At 43.5% G+C, this 12,966-nt stretch overlaps 1 long non-coding RNA gene across 1 annotated transcript in view; it reads right to left on the bottom strand.

Moving 5' to 3' along the window:
• LOC133234104 (uncharacterized) overlaps window positions 1-10,464 on the bottom strand; it is a 30,142-nt gene extending 19,678 nt beyond the window's left edge. Inside the window, exons 1-2 of the long non-coding RNA XR_009732011.1 lie at window positions 10,375-10,464; window positions 2,532-2,604 (exon numbers count right to left, since the gene is read on the bottom strand). This is a non-coding gene — a long non-coding RNA (uncharacterized LOC133234104). The remainder of the gene's footprint in view (window positions 1-2,531; window positions 2,605-10,374) is intronic.
• Window positions 10,465-12,966: the final 2,502 nt, after the last annotated feature.

Raw genomic sequence — 12,966 nt, 5'->3', positions numbered from 1 at the left:
AGCCATAGACTGACCATTACCCTTCTCACAAAGCCTAAAACTGTGAGATGTGAAGTAGTCAAATTCTTTCCAATTATCTTAACTTTATCCCAGAACAGAATTCAAGAAGATCCATAGGGATACAAAAATATACAACATCCATAAAAGATAAAATTCACACTGCCTGGCATCTAATTAAAACTGCCAGGCATGCAGAGAAGCAGAAAAATATAACCTATAATAAAGAAATATTCAACAGAAACCAACCCAGAACTAACACGGATGTTACAGTCAGAAAAAAGCACACTAAAACATTTATTATAGCTGTACTCCATATGTTCAGAAAATTACAGAGACAGAAGATATAAAGAAGACCCAAATAAAAGGTTGAGATAAAAACTACAATGTGTGAGCTAAAAATTAAAAAGTAAAACACTAGATGGGATTAATGGCAGGTTAGACATTGAAGAAAATTTAGTGAACTTAGAGACATAACAAAAGAAACTAAAATGAGACACAGAAAGACTCAAAAACAAACAGAGCTTCAGGGAGCTGCAGGACAACTTCAATCAGCCTAGTATACAAGCAACTGTAGTGCCTGAGGGATAGGGGGATAAGCAGAAAAACATTTTAAAAGAATAATGGCTAAAAATTTCCCAAATGTGATGTATACTCTAAATTCACCCATCTAAGAACTCAATACATCTCACATCATAATCAACTCCTCAAAAACAGTGATAGAGAGAAAATGTGTAAAGCAAGCAGAAGGAAACGTCTGCATATTTCTCCAAGGAAACAATGTGAAAAACAAGGCAGTGGAGTAATATCTTTAAAGTAGTCAAAGAAACAACTGCCAACCTAGAGTTCTATAACCTATGAAAATGGCTTTCAAAAGCTGAAGATAACCAGAGGGGAAATGTTGCCGGGGATGGGGGATAAATCAGGAGTTTGAGAGGAACACACACACACCACTATATATAAGTAGTAGTAGACAGCAACGGCTTACTGTATAGCAGAGAAAGCAACTCAGTACTCTGTGGCAAGCCACATGAGAAAGGAATCTAAACACGAATGACTGTGTGTCCTCATGCAGCTGAATCACTTTGCCATACGCTTGAAACTACCACAACACTGAAAATCAACTGTACTCCAATCAGATGTTTAAATAACCAAAGTTGAAATGGAAACTTTCTCTGGCTTACAAAGGCTAAAAAAGTTTATGACCAGTGACCAAATGAAGTTCTCTCAAAGCAGAGAGAAAGTGATACCTGATAGAACGAGGGTCTACACAAAGGAATGAAGAAATGGACTGCCTGGATAAATAGATGAGTGATTTCCACTGTTAATAGGTAGCTGATTCTTTAAAACAAAACTGATAACAGTGTAGCTTACTAGCTTACTGTTTATAACAGATAAAAAAGCAAAATGCATCACGATAATAGAACAAAGGCTGCAGGGAGAGACATGAAAGTATACTAACATGAGGTTGTTTATTTTATGAATTGGTGAAACAGCACTTTGAAGTAGACTGTGGTAAGTAAAGATATACTCTATAAAACCACTGGGCTTCCCTGGTAGCTCAGCTGGTAAAACTCTATAAAATCATTAAGCCAACAAAGTGGATTAAAAATAAAATCATACTGGATTCCATTAATTTGTATTTATCCCTTTATTTTCTGCTTTAATTTTACACTGACACTAAGGGGGGGGGTGTATCAATCTAAATTTTTAAGATAAATATTAAATAACTATGACTGAAAAAATTATATAAGAAAGTTACAAATGATCCCCTGGTGGCTCAGACGGCAAAACGTCTGCCCGTGATGCGGGAGACCTTGTTTCGATCCCTGGGTTAGGAATATCCCCTGGAGAAGGATATTTGCCTAGAAAATTCGATAGATGGAGGAGCCTGGTGGGCCCCAGTCCATTGGGTCACAAAGAGTTGGACACGACGAGTGACTTCACAACAATGAGTTAACAACCATAAAAGCATCTGACCAAGGTAAAAAATTAAAATCTTGGAGACATTAAAATCTTTTATTTAAAGACAGAAAACATCTAAATGTATAACTTGCAGAAATGAGAAAACTTATTTTCTTTTCAGTAACTGTTGAAATTCCTCTGATGTACTAAAAAGTATTGCTATATAATCACTTGCTGTCCATGTAATGCTATCTTTTTGAGTTGAATCATAAATGCCAGAACTTCCTAAGAACCAGTCACTAATTGAATTCTATTTTTAATAACTGTGGATCTGAAAGGAAACGCATAAGCAATACCACCATTGACAGATAATGTAAATTATCTGGTAGCTCATCACAAAATTGCTATTTTCTGAGTTAAAAATCTTTCCTTGGAGAGAGAGGTTTGCAAGTTTTTTTTCAGTCAGTGTAAAAGTATTTTGGTTTTAGCACATATGACTATCTGTGTTGTATGTGATGAAAGACTAGTGATAAGACATAAAAAGAAAAAGATAACTATTAAAAATTCTATTTTCAGAATAATGTGACTTTAGTAATTAATGGGGAACATTAACTACATAGCATACTTACCTTAAATTACACTAAAATTATCAGCAGTTTTCTTTAAAAGTAGAGACAGCCAACAAGAAAATGCGGTAGAAATCTAGGAAAAGAAAACTTTCAGTTCATATTAAACAATAAGTTTGCACTTCTAATAGGAAGCTGTAGGAATAAATATCATCTTTTGAAAAACAGGATTAAGAAGACTTTTTGGAAAGTCTTGCCTTTCTAATCACTCATCAAAAATAACTTTCTTGATTCTTAGTTTTCGCTCCAATTTATTTTCAACTCACAGAAAGTTATGTTTTTTTCCCCCATTATTTCATCATAGAGTGAAAAGTGCCATTACTGACTGAACTGTGAAAACTGGTTCTTATCCCAACATAGGGGTGTGTTGACCATATAATTTATCATCCAAACCAGTATTGACTTGATATTGAAAGGGCACCATACTAACAGAATCAGTAGGACTGTCCTCCTCCAGGACTGTTCCGGGAACTGTAAGATGGATGATCTCATGTCCATGTGAAGGTTTTGATGGGCAGCCCCTTTTCTACCTGTTACATTGCATTTCCACCAGTGTCCCCTTATACCTCAGGTTCTAGGAATTCTGAACTACTTCTGGTTTCTAAACTATGCCGTCTTGCTTCACACCATTAAGGCTTTGCATATTCAAGCCCTCTGAATAGTTCAGTATTTAATATTCAGTACTTCAGCAATTCCTATGAAGCTTTTAACCCTGCTTAGATGGCGTCTCTTAGGAAAGGCTGAGGCTAATGTCCCTCCAGGGTTAACCAGTCTCTTAATTAAGAGTCAATCACAAGACATACAGACGAGCAACAGGCACATGAAAAGATGCTCAACATGACTGATTAGAGAAATGCAAATCAAACCTCAATGAGGTACCACCTCACACAAATCAAAATGATCATCATTAAAAAAATCTATAAATAAAGAATGCGGGAGAGGATGTGAGACTAGGGAATCCTCCTGCATTGTTGGTGGGAATGTAAACTGGTCCAGTCACTGTGCAGAATTCTGTTGTTGTTCAGTCCCTAAGTCGTGTCCAGCTTTTTGTGATCCCCTGGACTGCAGCACGCCAGGCTCCCCTGTGCTTCACTGTCTCCTGGAATTTGTTCACTTTCATGTCCATTGAATCGGTGACGCTGTATAACCATCTCATCCTCTGTGCCCCCTTCTCCTTTTGCCTTCAATCTTCCCCAGCATGAGGGTCTTTTCCAATGAGTTTGCTCTGCATATCAGGTGGCCAAAGTTTTAGAATTTCAGCTTCAGCATCAGTCCTTCCAATGAAAATTCAGGAGAATAGTATAGAGGATCCTCAAAAAACTAAATATAGAGTTGCTATATGATCCAACAACCCCACTCCTGAGCATACATCAAGACAAAACTACAATTCAAAAAGATACGTGAACCCCAATGTTCATAGTAGCACTATTCACAGTTAAGCCAAAACATGGAAACAACCTAAATGTCCATCAATAGATAAATGGATGAAGATGTTATCCACGTACACACACACACAATTGAATACTCATTTCAGTTCAGTCACTCAGTCATGTCTGACTCTCTGTGACCCCACAGGCTGCAGCATGCCAGGACTCCCTATGCATCACCAACACCCGGAGTTTGCTTAAACTCATGTCCATCGAGTTGATGATGCCATCAAACCATCTCATCCTCTGTTGTCCCCTTCTCCTTCTGCCTTTAATCTTTCCCAGCATCAGGGTCTTTTCCAATGAGTCAGTTCTGTGCATCAGGTGGCCAAAGTACTGGAGTTTCAGCTTTAGCATCAGTCCTTCCAGTGAATATTCAGGTCTGATTTCCTTTAGGATTGGCTGGTGTGATCTCTTTGCAGTCCAAGGGATTCTAAAGAGTCTTCTCCAACATCACAGTCCAAAAGCATCAATTCTTTGGTGCACAGATTTCTTTATAGTCCAACTCTTACATCCGTACGTGACTACTGGAAAATCCATAGCTTTGACAATATGGACCTTTGTCAGCAAAGTAATGTCTCTGCTTTTTAATATGCTTTCTAGGTTGGTCATAGCTTTTCTTCCAAGAGGCAAGCAATTTTTAATTTCATGGCTGCAGTCACCATCTGCAGTGATTTGGGAGCCCAAGAAAATGAAGTTTCTCACTGTTTCCATTGTTTCCCCATCTACTTGCCATGAAGTTATGGGACCAGATGTCATGATCTTAGTTTTCTGAATGTTGAGTTTTAACCCAGCTTTTTCACTCTCCTCTTTCACTTTTGTCAAGAGGCTCTTCAGTTCCTCTTCTCTTTGTCATAAGGATGGTGTCATCTGCATATCTGAGGTTATTGATATTTCTCCCTGAATCTTGATTCCAGCTTATATTTCATCCAGCCCAGCATTTTGCATGATGTACTCTACATATAAGTCAAATAAGCAGGGTGACAATATACAACTTTGACGTACTCCTTTCCCAATTTGGAACCAGTCTGTTTTTCCATGTCCAGTTCTAACTATTGCTTCTTGACTTGCATTTAGATTTCTTATGAGGCAGATAAGGTGGTTTGGTATTCCCATCCCTTGAAGAATTTTCAACAGTTTTTTGTGATCCACACAGTCAAAGTCTTTGGTGTAATCAATAAAAAAAGAAGTAGATGTTTTTCTGGAATTTTCTTGCTTTTTCTATGATCCAGTGGATGTTGACGATTTGATCTCTGGTTCCTCTGCCTTGTCTAAGTCCAGCTTGAACATCTGGAAATTCTCAGTTCATATACTGTTGAAGCCCAGCTTAGAGAATTTTGAGCATTACTTTGCTCGCGTGTGAGGTAAGTACAATTGTGAGGTAGTTTGAACATTCTTTGGCATTGCCTTTCTTTGGGATTGCAACAAAAACTGACCTTTTCTAGTCCTGTGGCCACTGCTGAGTTTTCCAAATTTGCTGGCATATTGAGTGCAGCACTTTCACAGCATCATCTTTCAGGATTTGAAATAGCTCAGCTGGAATTCCATCACCTCCACTAGCTTTGTTTGTAGTGATGCTTCCTAAGGCCCACTTGACTTCACATTCCAGGATGTCTGACTTTAAGTGAGTGATCACACCACTGTGGTTATCTGGGTCATGAAGATCTTTTTTGTATAGTTTTCCATCATTAAAAAATGAAATAATGTCATTTGCAACCACATGGATGGACTTAGAGATGACCATACTAAGTGACGGAAGTCAGAAAGAGACAGGAAACAGCATATGATATCACTTATATGTGGAATCCAAAGTATGATGCAAATGAACTTACCTATGAAACAGAAACAGACGCGCAGGTACAGGGAGCAGACGTGTGGCTGCCAAGGGGGATGCGGGGAGGGCTGGACTAGGAGTTTGGGATTAGCAGATGCAAACTAGTATACATGCAATGGATAAACAAGGTCTTACTGTACAGCACAGGGAACTATACACAATATCCTGTGATAAACCATTTTGTAAAAGAATATGGCTTCCCAGGTGGTGCAGTGGTAAAGAATCCCCCTGCCAAGACAGGAGACATAGGAAATTCGGGTTTAATCCCTGAATCCGGAAGATCCCCTGGAGGAGGAAATGGCAACCCATTCCAGTATGCTTGCCTGGATAATCCCATGAAAAGAGAAGCCTTGTGGACATAGTCCATGGGGTTGCAAAGAGTTGGAGATGATTGACTGAGTGAGAGTGAGATACATATGTGTGTGTGTGTGTGTGTGTGTGTGTGTATACACACATATATATAGGGCTTCCCTAGTGGCTCAACTGGTAAAGAATCTGTTTGCAATGCAGGAGACCTGGGTTCGATCCCTGGGTTGGGAAGATCCCCTGGAGAAGGGAATGGCTACCCACTCCAGTATTCTGGCCTGGAGAATTCCATGGACTGTATAGTCCATGGGGTTGCAAAGAGGCAGACTTGATTGACTGACTTTCACTTCCAGCTTCACTTTTCATATATATATATACATATATATATGTGTGTGTGTGTATATATATATATATATCTGGGAGAAGGCAATGTCACCCCACTCCAGTACTCTTGCCTGGAGGGTCCCATGGACAGAGGAGCCTGGTGGACTGCAGTCCACGGGGTCGCTAGGAGTCAGCCACAACTGTGTAACTTTCAAGTAGACAACCTGAGTGACTTCACTTTCACTTTTCACTTTCATGCATCGGAGAAGGAAATGGCAAGCCACTCCAGTGTTCTTGCCTGGAGAATCCCAGGGATGGGGGAGCCTGGTGGGCTGCCGTCTCTGGGGTTGCACAGAGTCGGACATGACTGAAGCAACTTAGCAACAGCATATATATGTCTGAATCACTTTACAGCACGGCAGAAATTAACATAACATTGTAAATCAACTCTACTTTCATAAAAGAAGTTTAAAAACAGTATCACTTAGCATCTGCAGGAGGAGTTTACAGTCTGACAGCACTCTGGGTCTTGCAATGCTTCTACTGTGGTCCTTTCACTTCATGAAACCTACCTGTGTCATTCCTTCACAGAACTGCACGTTCCTTGAAGACAGGTATGTCAGTAGATCTAAGTCTGACATTTCTTTGGAGAGCTAGCCTTCTGTCACTGCATGTGCTCAGTCACTCAGTCATGCCTGACTCTGTGCAAGCCCATGGACTGCAGCCCTCCAGGCTCCTCTGTCTCTGCAATTTTTCAGGCAAGAATACTGGAGTGGGTTGGCATTTCCTTCTCTGTGTGTCTCCTGCACTTCAGGTGACTTCTTTACCTGCTGAGCCATTGGGGAAGCCATTCACTGCGTGTGGTATTAATAAATATATTAATTAATGATTGCTACATAACAAACCGTGAGGCTTCCCTGGCGGCTCAAACAGTAAAGTATCTGCCTGCAATGCTGGAGACCCGGGTTCAATGCCTGGGTCAGGAAGATCCCCTGAAGGGACTGCCAGCCCATTCAGTATTCTTGCCTGGAGAATTCCATGGACAGAAGAGCTGGACCAGCTCTCTAGTCCATGGGGTCGCACAGTCGGACACAACTGAGAGACTAACACACACACACACATATTGCAAACTGTATACTATAAATGTTTGTGGCTTAAAACACACTTTTTTTTTTTTTTAAGTTTATGTGGGACCTTCTGCTGATGTGGGCTGGTCTGGCTGATCCCAGGGGCCCATGCCTCTTCGGTCATCTGGTCAGGTGATTAGAGGCTGGCTTTTTGTGCTGGTTTCAAGATGCGTCTGAAAATTCTTTCACACTCTTTCTTCTGAACCGTGGAGCGTAATTCTCCTCCCCTTGAATATTGGCCAAACGTAGAGACTCATTTCTAACTGAATGCGGCAGAGTGATGGTATGGGATTTCTGAGGTCACAAAAGGCATTGCTGCTTCCAGCTTGTTCTCCTGGATGGTCTGCTCTTGGGAGGGGCATGGGCTTGTTATTAGGACACACAAGCAGCCTAGAGGAGGAGAGAGGCCCCCGTGAGGAGTAAGGAAGTTGTCTAGTTAATAAGTAATGCCGACTGACCAGCCAAGTGAGGGAGCCACTTGGCCTGTAAGAGCAACTTAAAAGAAGAGAAAGTTCTGGCCTCAGATGACTACAGGGCCGGCCAAAATCTTGTCCAAACCTCGTGAGAGACCCCCAGCCTGAACCCCCCCATTTAAGTGGCACGTGGACTCCTGACCTTCAGAGGCCGTGTGAGGTAATAATCGTGGACTGCCGCCTTGAACTGCTGAGGCTGGGGAGCTATCTGAGGCACAGTGGAATTAATGGACACAGTGGCTAGGATGTGGGATGGCCCCTCTGCACGGCACACAGCCTCTCATGCCCCACCATGTTGGCGGGCACTTGTTCTCAGGACTTGAAGCTTCCCAAAAGAGAGAGGGCAGAAGCTTATGAGCCCGCTGTGGCCCATCCCCAGAGATGATACCTATGGCTGTTGTGTTAGTCGCTCAGCCGAATCCAGCTCTTTTTGACCCCGTGGACTGTAGCCCGCCAGTCTCCTCTGTCCATGGGATTCTCCAGGCAAGAATACTGGGGTGGGTTGCCATTTCCTTCTCCAGGGCATCTTCCGAACCCAGGGATCAAACCTGCCTCTCCTGCAGTGGCAGGCGGATTCTTTTCTGCTGAGCCACCAGGGAAGCCCCAAACATCACCAACACAGCTAAAGCAGGCCAGCCAAGGGTCAAGGGTGAAGACACAATACTGCCTCCTTGAGGGAAAAAGCTGTGAAGTCATTACAAGGCATGGATAAAGAGAGGGTAATAATTGGGGCTGTACTGCCAGTCAAGCTACCCAAACAGCATTGTCTGTCAGCCAAAGTGTTCCCCTGCTTTGGTCCCGGGAGTGAGCTCTTGACTGCAGCACGTTCGTCGAGTGCTCTCCACCCTAGGACTGTATGACTCAAGAGGAAAGATGAATGGTTTCCTCTTGACACTGAGCAGTTCTTGACGCCTAGATTTCTGGAGCTCTCCTACTTCCTTTCCCGTCTGGTTCTCAGTCATCCCTTCTGTAAACTAGTAGATGCTTTCTTATAAATGCCCATTCTTCCCTGCCCAAGTTAATTGGAGTCAGTTTCTGTTTACTATCAAGAAACCCAGCCAAGGAACCCAGTGACCTTGGCAGCACTCAGCTCAGGACTATATGAGCTCCGGTATTTCTTCCAAAGTTAGGGGCCAAGAGATGCCACAAACAAAGCACCAGGAGATCCTTCAGATGATCACTGGCATTTAAAAAATGTCTTTGAAAACTCTTTAAACATCCTTAAGGACAATTGTAATAAAAATGCAAAGCAATCATAATTAACGGTATAGAAGCTACCCTAAAATGGTGTTTTCTGGGGACTTCCCTGGCAGTCCAGTGCAGGAGGTGTGGGTTTGATCCTTGGTCAAGGAACTAAGATCCCACATGCTGCATGGCACAGCCGAAAAAAAAAGCCTGATGGATTGTGTATCAGTAAAGAAATGGTGTATCTGGCAAGGGCTGACTGCACTGTCTGGCAGCATTTCCATGCGGCAGTGTGACTGTCTGCCAGGGAAATCACAGAGCAGGAGAGGTCAAAGTTTCTGGCACTTGGACCAAATACTCATATTCAGGCTGTGAAGGCGATGGCATTGCACCTCCTGCTTCCCGTTGACCTATGGCTGCTTCCGGCCGCTGTCTCCGCCCATCTACTGCAGTATAGCTTTATAGTCACTCCCAGCCTGAAATGATTTCCACTTTCAGCTGGTCATGCTTCCTTATTAATTTGTTAAACAATCAGGAATGACAGAAGGTATCAACTCCCTTCCCGGATATTTAAACTGTGAGTAGTCATTTATATGCAAATAGTGTGCCCACGAATCTTTAAGAACTTTGCTTATGCAGAGTTCCAGAGCACAAATGTTGCAGAATCAGATGCCTCCCCCAAACATCTCTCCCTCTGACATTCAGCAGCTTCTAAAGGAAACTCATTAGTGGTTTTTCACTGCTGAAGTTACAGCAGCTGTCAATCAGGGATGGGCTTGGGCACTGGGCAGTGGAGACAGTGTGTCCTAGTGATTAGGAGCACAGGCTTTAAAACTGAATGAAAACTGTGAGTTCCAGTCTTCGCTCCACCTCTCATTATCTGAGTGATTTGGGGCAAGTTCCTTGACCCCCAGGGCCTCAGTTTCTCTATTACAAAGATTGTGCCAAAAAGAGAAACTATCTCATGGGGTTCTTCAGAGAATTATATGAGAAAATATGTGCAATACACTTAGTCTACAGCTTGCAACATAGGAAGCAATCAATAAATGCTAATTGTTAGCGCTTATATCATTATTATTAATACTAATACCACTACTATTAATAATAATCATTTAGCATGCCAGCAGCTTCCAGGACTGGAACAGCAAGTCCCAACAACGTCTGACTCACCAAGTTGCAGTAGCAGAGCTAATGCTGGCCCAGGCAGGATTGGCACCAGCCCCTAAGGGCAGCATCCAGGGAGGCAGGGCGAAATGCTGCAGCTCAGAGTCCAAGTTCCATCCCTAGATGCTGTCAGGATCTCACCTTCACACTCCATCTGGTTTGGATTAGCCGTATCTGAAGCAGAGCCAACCCTCAGAAGGGCTGGGCTCCAGACTCAGCAGAGAATCGGAGTGGATGCCTCAACCTGGGCAAGAAACAAGACAGCTGCAAGGGTCTGACTGAAGCTCGGGAACACCCGGGGTTCTGGTCACACAGTGCCGGCTGGGGCAGCAGAAACTCTCCAGACCCATCCAATCGGCAAAAGAGAGCCAGTTCTTACAGGGCTGCCAAGGCCAGATCTGAAGCACACTGATGGCAGGGCTGTAATGTGAGCTGCTCCTGGGTTGTAGGGACAATAAAGATCCTCCTCTCTGTGCTAAGGGAAGGAATAACAAGTAAACAAGGAAAAGGAAAACTGGACCTCACGGAGCAGGACGTCTGTGGCAGCCACAAAGCATTCAGGCAGGAGCAGGGCTGTGCAAGAGCTGTTATCTCATCTGGCAAATTCAGGGCACCTCAGGGCTCCGCCACCCTGTCCTTGACCGTTGGACAGACGTGGTCAAAGGATCCCAGCCGATGAGTCATTCGCAACAGAACTCTCCCACAGCCTGCTACTCACAGGGGGTCTCAGAGGGAATCAGAATCAGCATTTTAGCAAGATGCTCACAGAATACCCATACGTGTTTCAGTTTAAGAAGTTTTGTGAGGATGCTTTTACCAACTGGTGGGGTTTAGCATGTGAATTCAAACCTATTTGCCATCGTCCCTATGAAAACAGACAGAAATTGCTGGTTGCTGAAGGCGTGAAGATGTCCCTTATTTCAGAAACAAGATGGGAATCTCTAAGTGGTCTGCCAGAGACTTTTGGCTCATGAGAAGGTTGCCGGTAGCCAGAGCTAAGACTGTCCCAGCCAAGAGGAGACGGAAGGTCAGGAGGAAGTCAAATATTAAGATCTCTGGAAAGTGGAACAGACATCTGGAGCAGGAGCATGGTAAGAATTAGAAGACGCTTCCTGTGACCCTTGTGTGTTATGAAGGATCTTATCAACAGTCTTTGCTGTTGGCTCATCTTGTCTGCTCTACTTCATCATTTGCAGTTTGAGGTGGAACCCACTCAGCTGTGCTAAGGTGCTCCAAGGAAAGATGACTTTCTCTAGGGCAGGACGGCAGATGGGAGCCACAGCAGTCCCCTGAGAACAAGGAACTGGTGACTGAAAGAATCAGAGCATGTGAAAGAAGCAGAAGTGACAATTTGGGGAAGTACTCAGGACCCTCCCACATTTTCTTTACCACTGTGCATCTTCGTGTATGTATGAATTTCATGAAAGTGCCTTTCCCTCTGTGGCTTCTTTTGAGAGACCTAAGGGATGAATCTTTACCCTCCTCTCTCCATCACTGGTGGCAGTAGTGGAAAAGAACCTACCTGACAACGCAGGAGACATAAGAGATACAGGTTCAGTCCCTGGATGTGGAAGACCCCCTGGAAAAGGGAATGGCCTCCCACTCCAGTATTCTTGCCCAGAACATCCCACGGACAGAGAAGCCTGGCGGGCTACAGTCCATGGGTTTGCAAAGAGTCGGACATGACTGAGTGACTAACACCCCAACCCCTAAACATAGAGACCCACATATACTCCAAACTTGGCACACAATTTCAGGGGTTTACAAGAACCCCTATGATTTCAGGGATCTCAGGTTAAGAACTCAAGCCTGACACTTCCCGTACATTTTTATTTCTTCTTTGAATCCCTCACTTTAAGCCCTGAGACTACCATTGTTTCTAAACAAATAAGGATTACCAGGTGGTATTCCATTTCCAATGAGAACGAACTCACCTTTCAGACAACGAATATTCAGAGCCATGGTCCTTGCACCAGATATGCGATTTAAGCTGGGATTTCTGGGAAGGCTCACAATAAACATCAGTGACAAGGCCAGAGGCTTTGATTCAATTTGTTTGGGTGGAACCCAAGTGTAGGGAGAGAGCAAATGAGCCAAGATGGTATGTTCAGGCTCTCCTGCTCCACATTTTGTAAATAATGACTATGTAACAGATGAGATCATTTCTAGCACCTCACACGTGCATCACGAGGTGCTCACTTGGTTGTGGGCTAGCATCTGTCCAGTACCCCTGTATGAACGTTATCATGAAAGCCCTGCCTGATGCTGCACTGGGGCTACATTGGAGTGACCCCATGACTATGTCATGTGAGGTTATGTTATGGCTATGTTATGTTTATGCTGTGGCTGCTGCATCAGCCAGGAGAGAGGCTGTGTTAAGGCTGCCAGGCCAGCCAGGAGAGAAGAAATGTGTCTGCAGTCCCTATGGCTCCTCAAGTCTTCTTCCAGCCTCTCAGCTCGCACCTTGCCTACCCTGGGTTCAGCCAACAGTATGAACAGCAAGACAATTGCCACTCTGAGCAGGGTCAGTGATACATCAAGCATCTGTATTTTTAAAGCGCCCAGAAAATTCTACAGTGCATTGTAAGTTTAGAACCA

The sequence above is a fragment of the Bos javanicus genome, chromosome 21 (assembly GCF_032452875.1).
Source record: "Bos javanicus breed banteng chromosome 21, ARS-OSU_banteng_1.0, whole genome shotgun sequence".
Classification (NCBI taxonomy): Eukaryota; Metazoa; Chordata; class Mammalia; order Artiodactyla; family Bovidae; genus Bos; species Bos javanicus.
The sequence above is the reverse complement of the archived record's forward strand: the minus strand, read 5'-3'. Positions and strand labels throughout refer to the sequence as shown.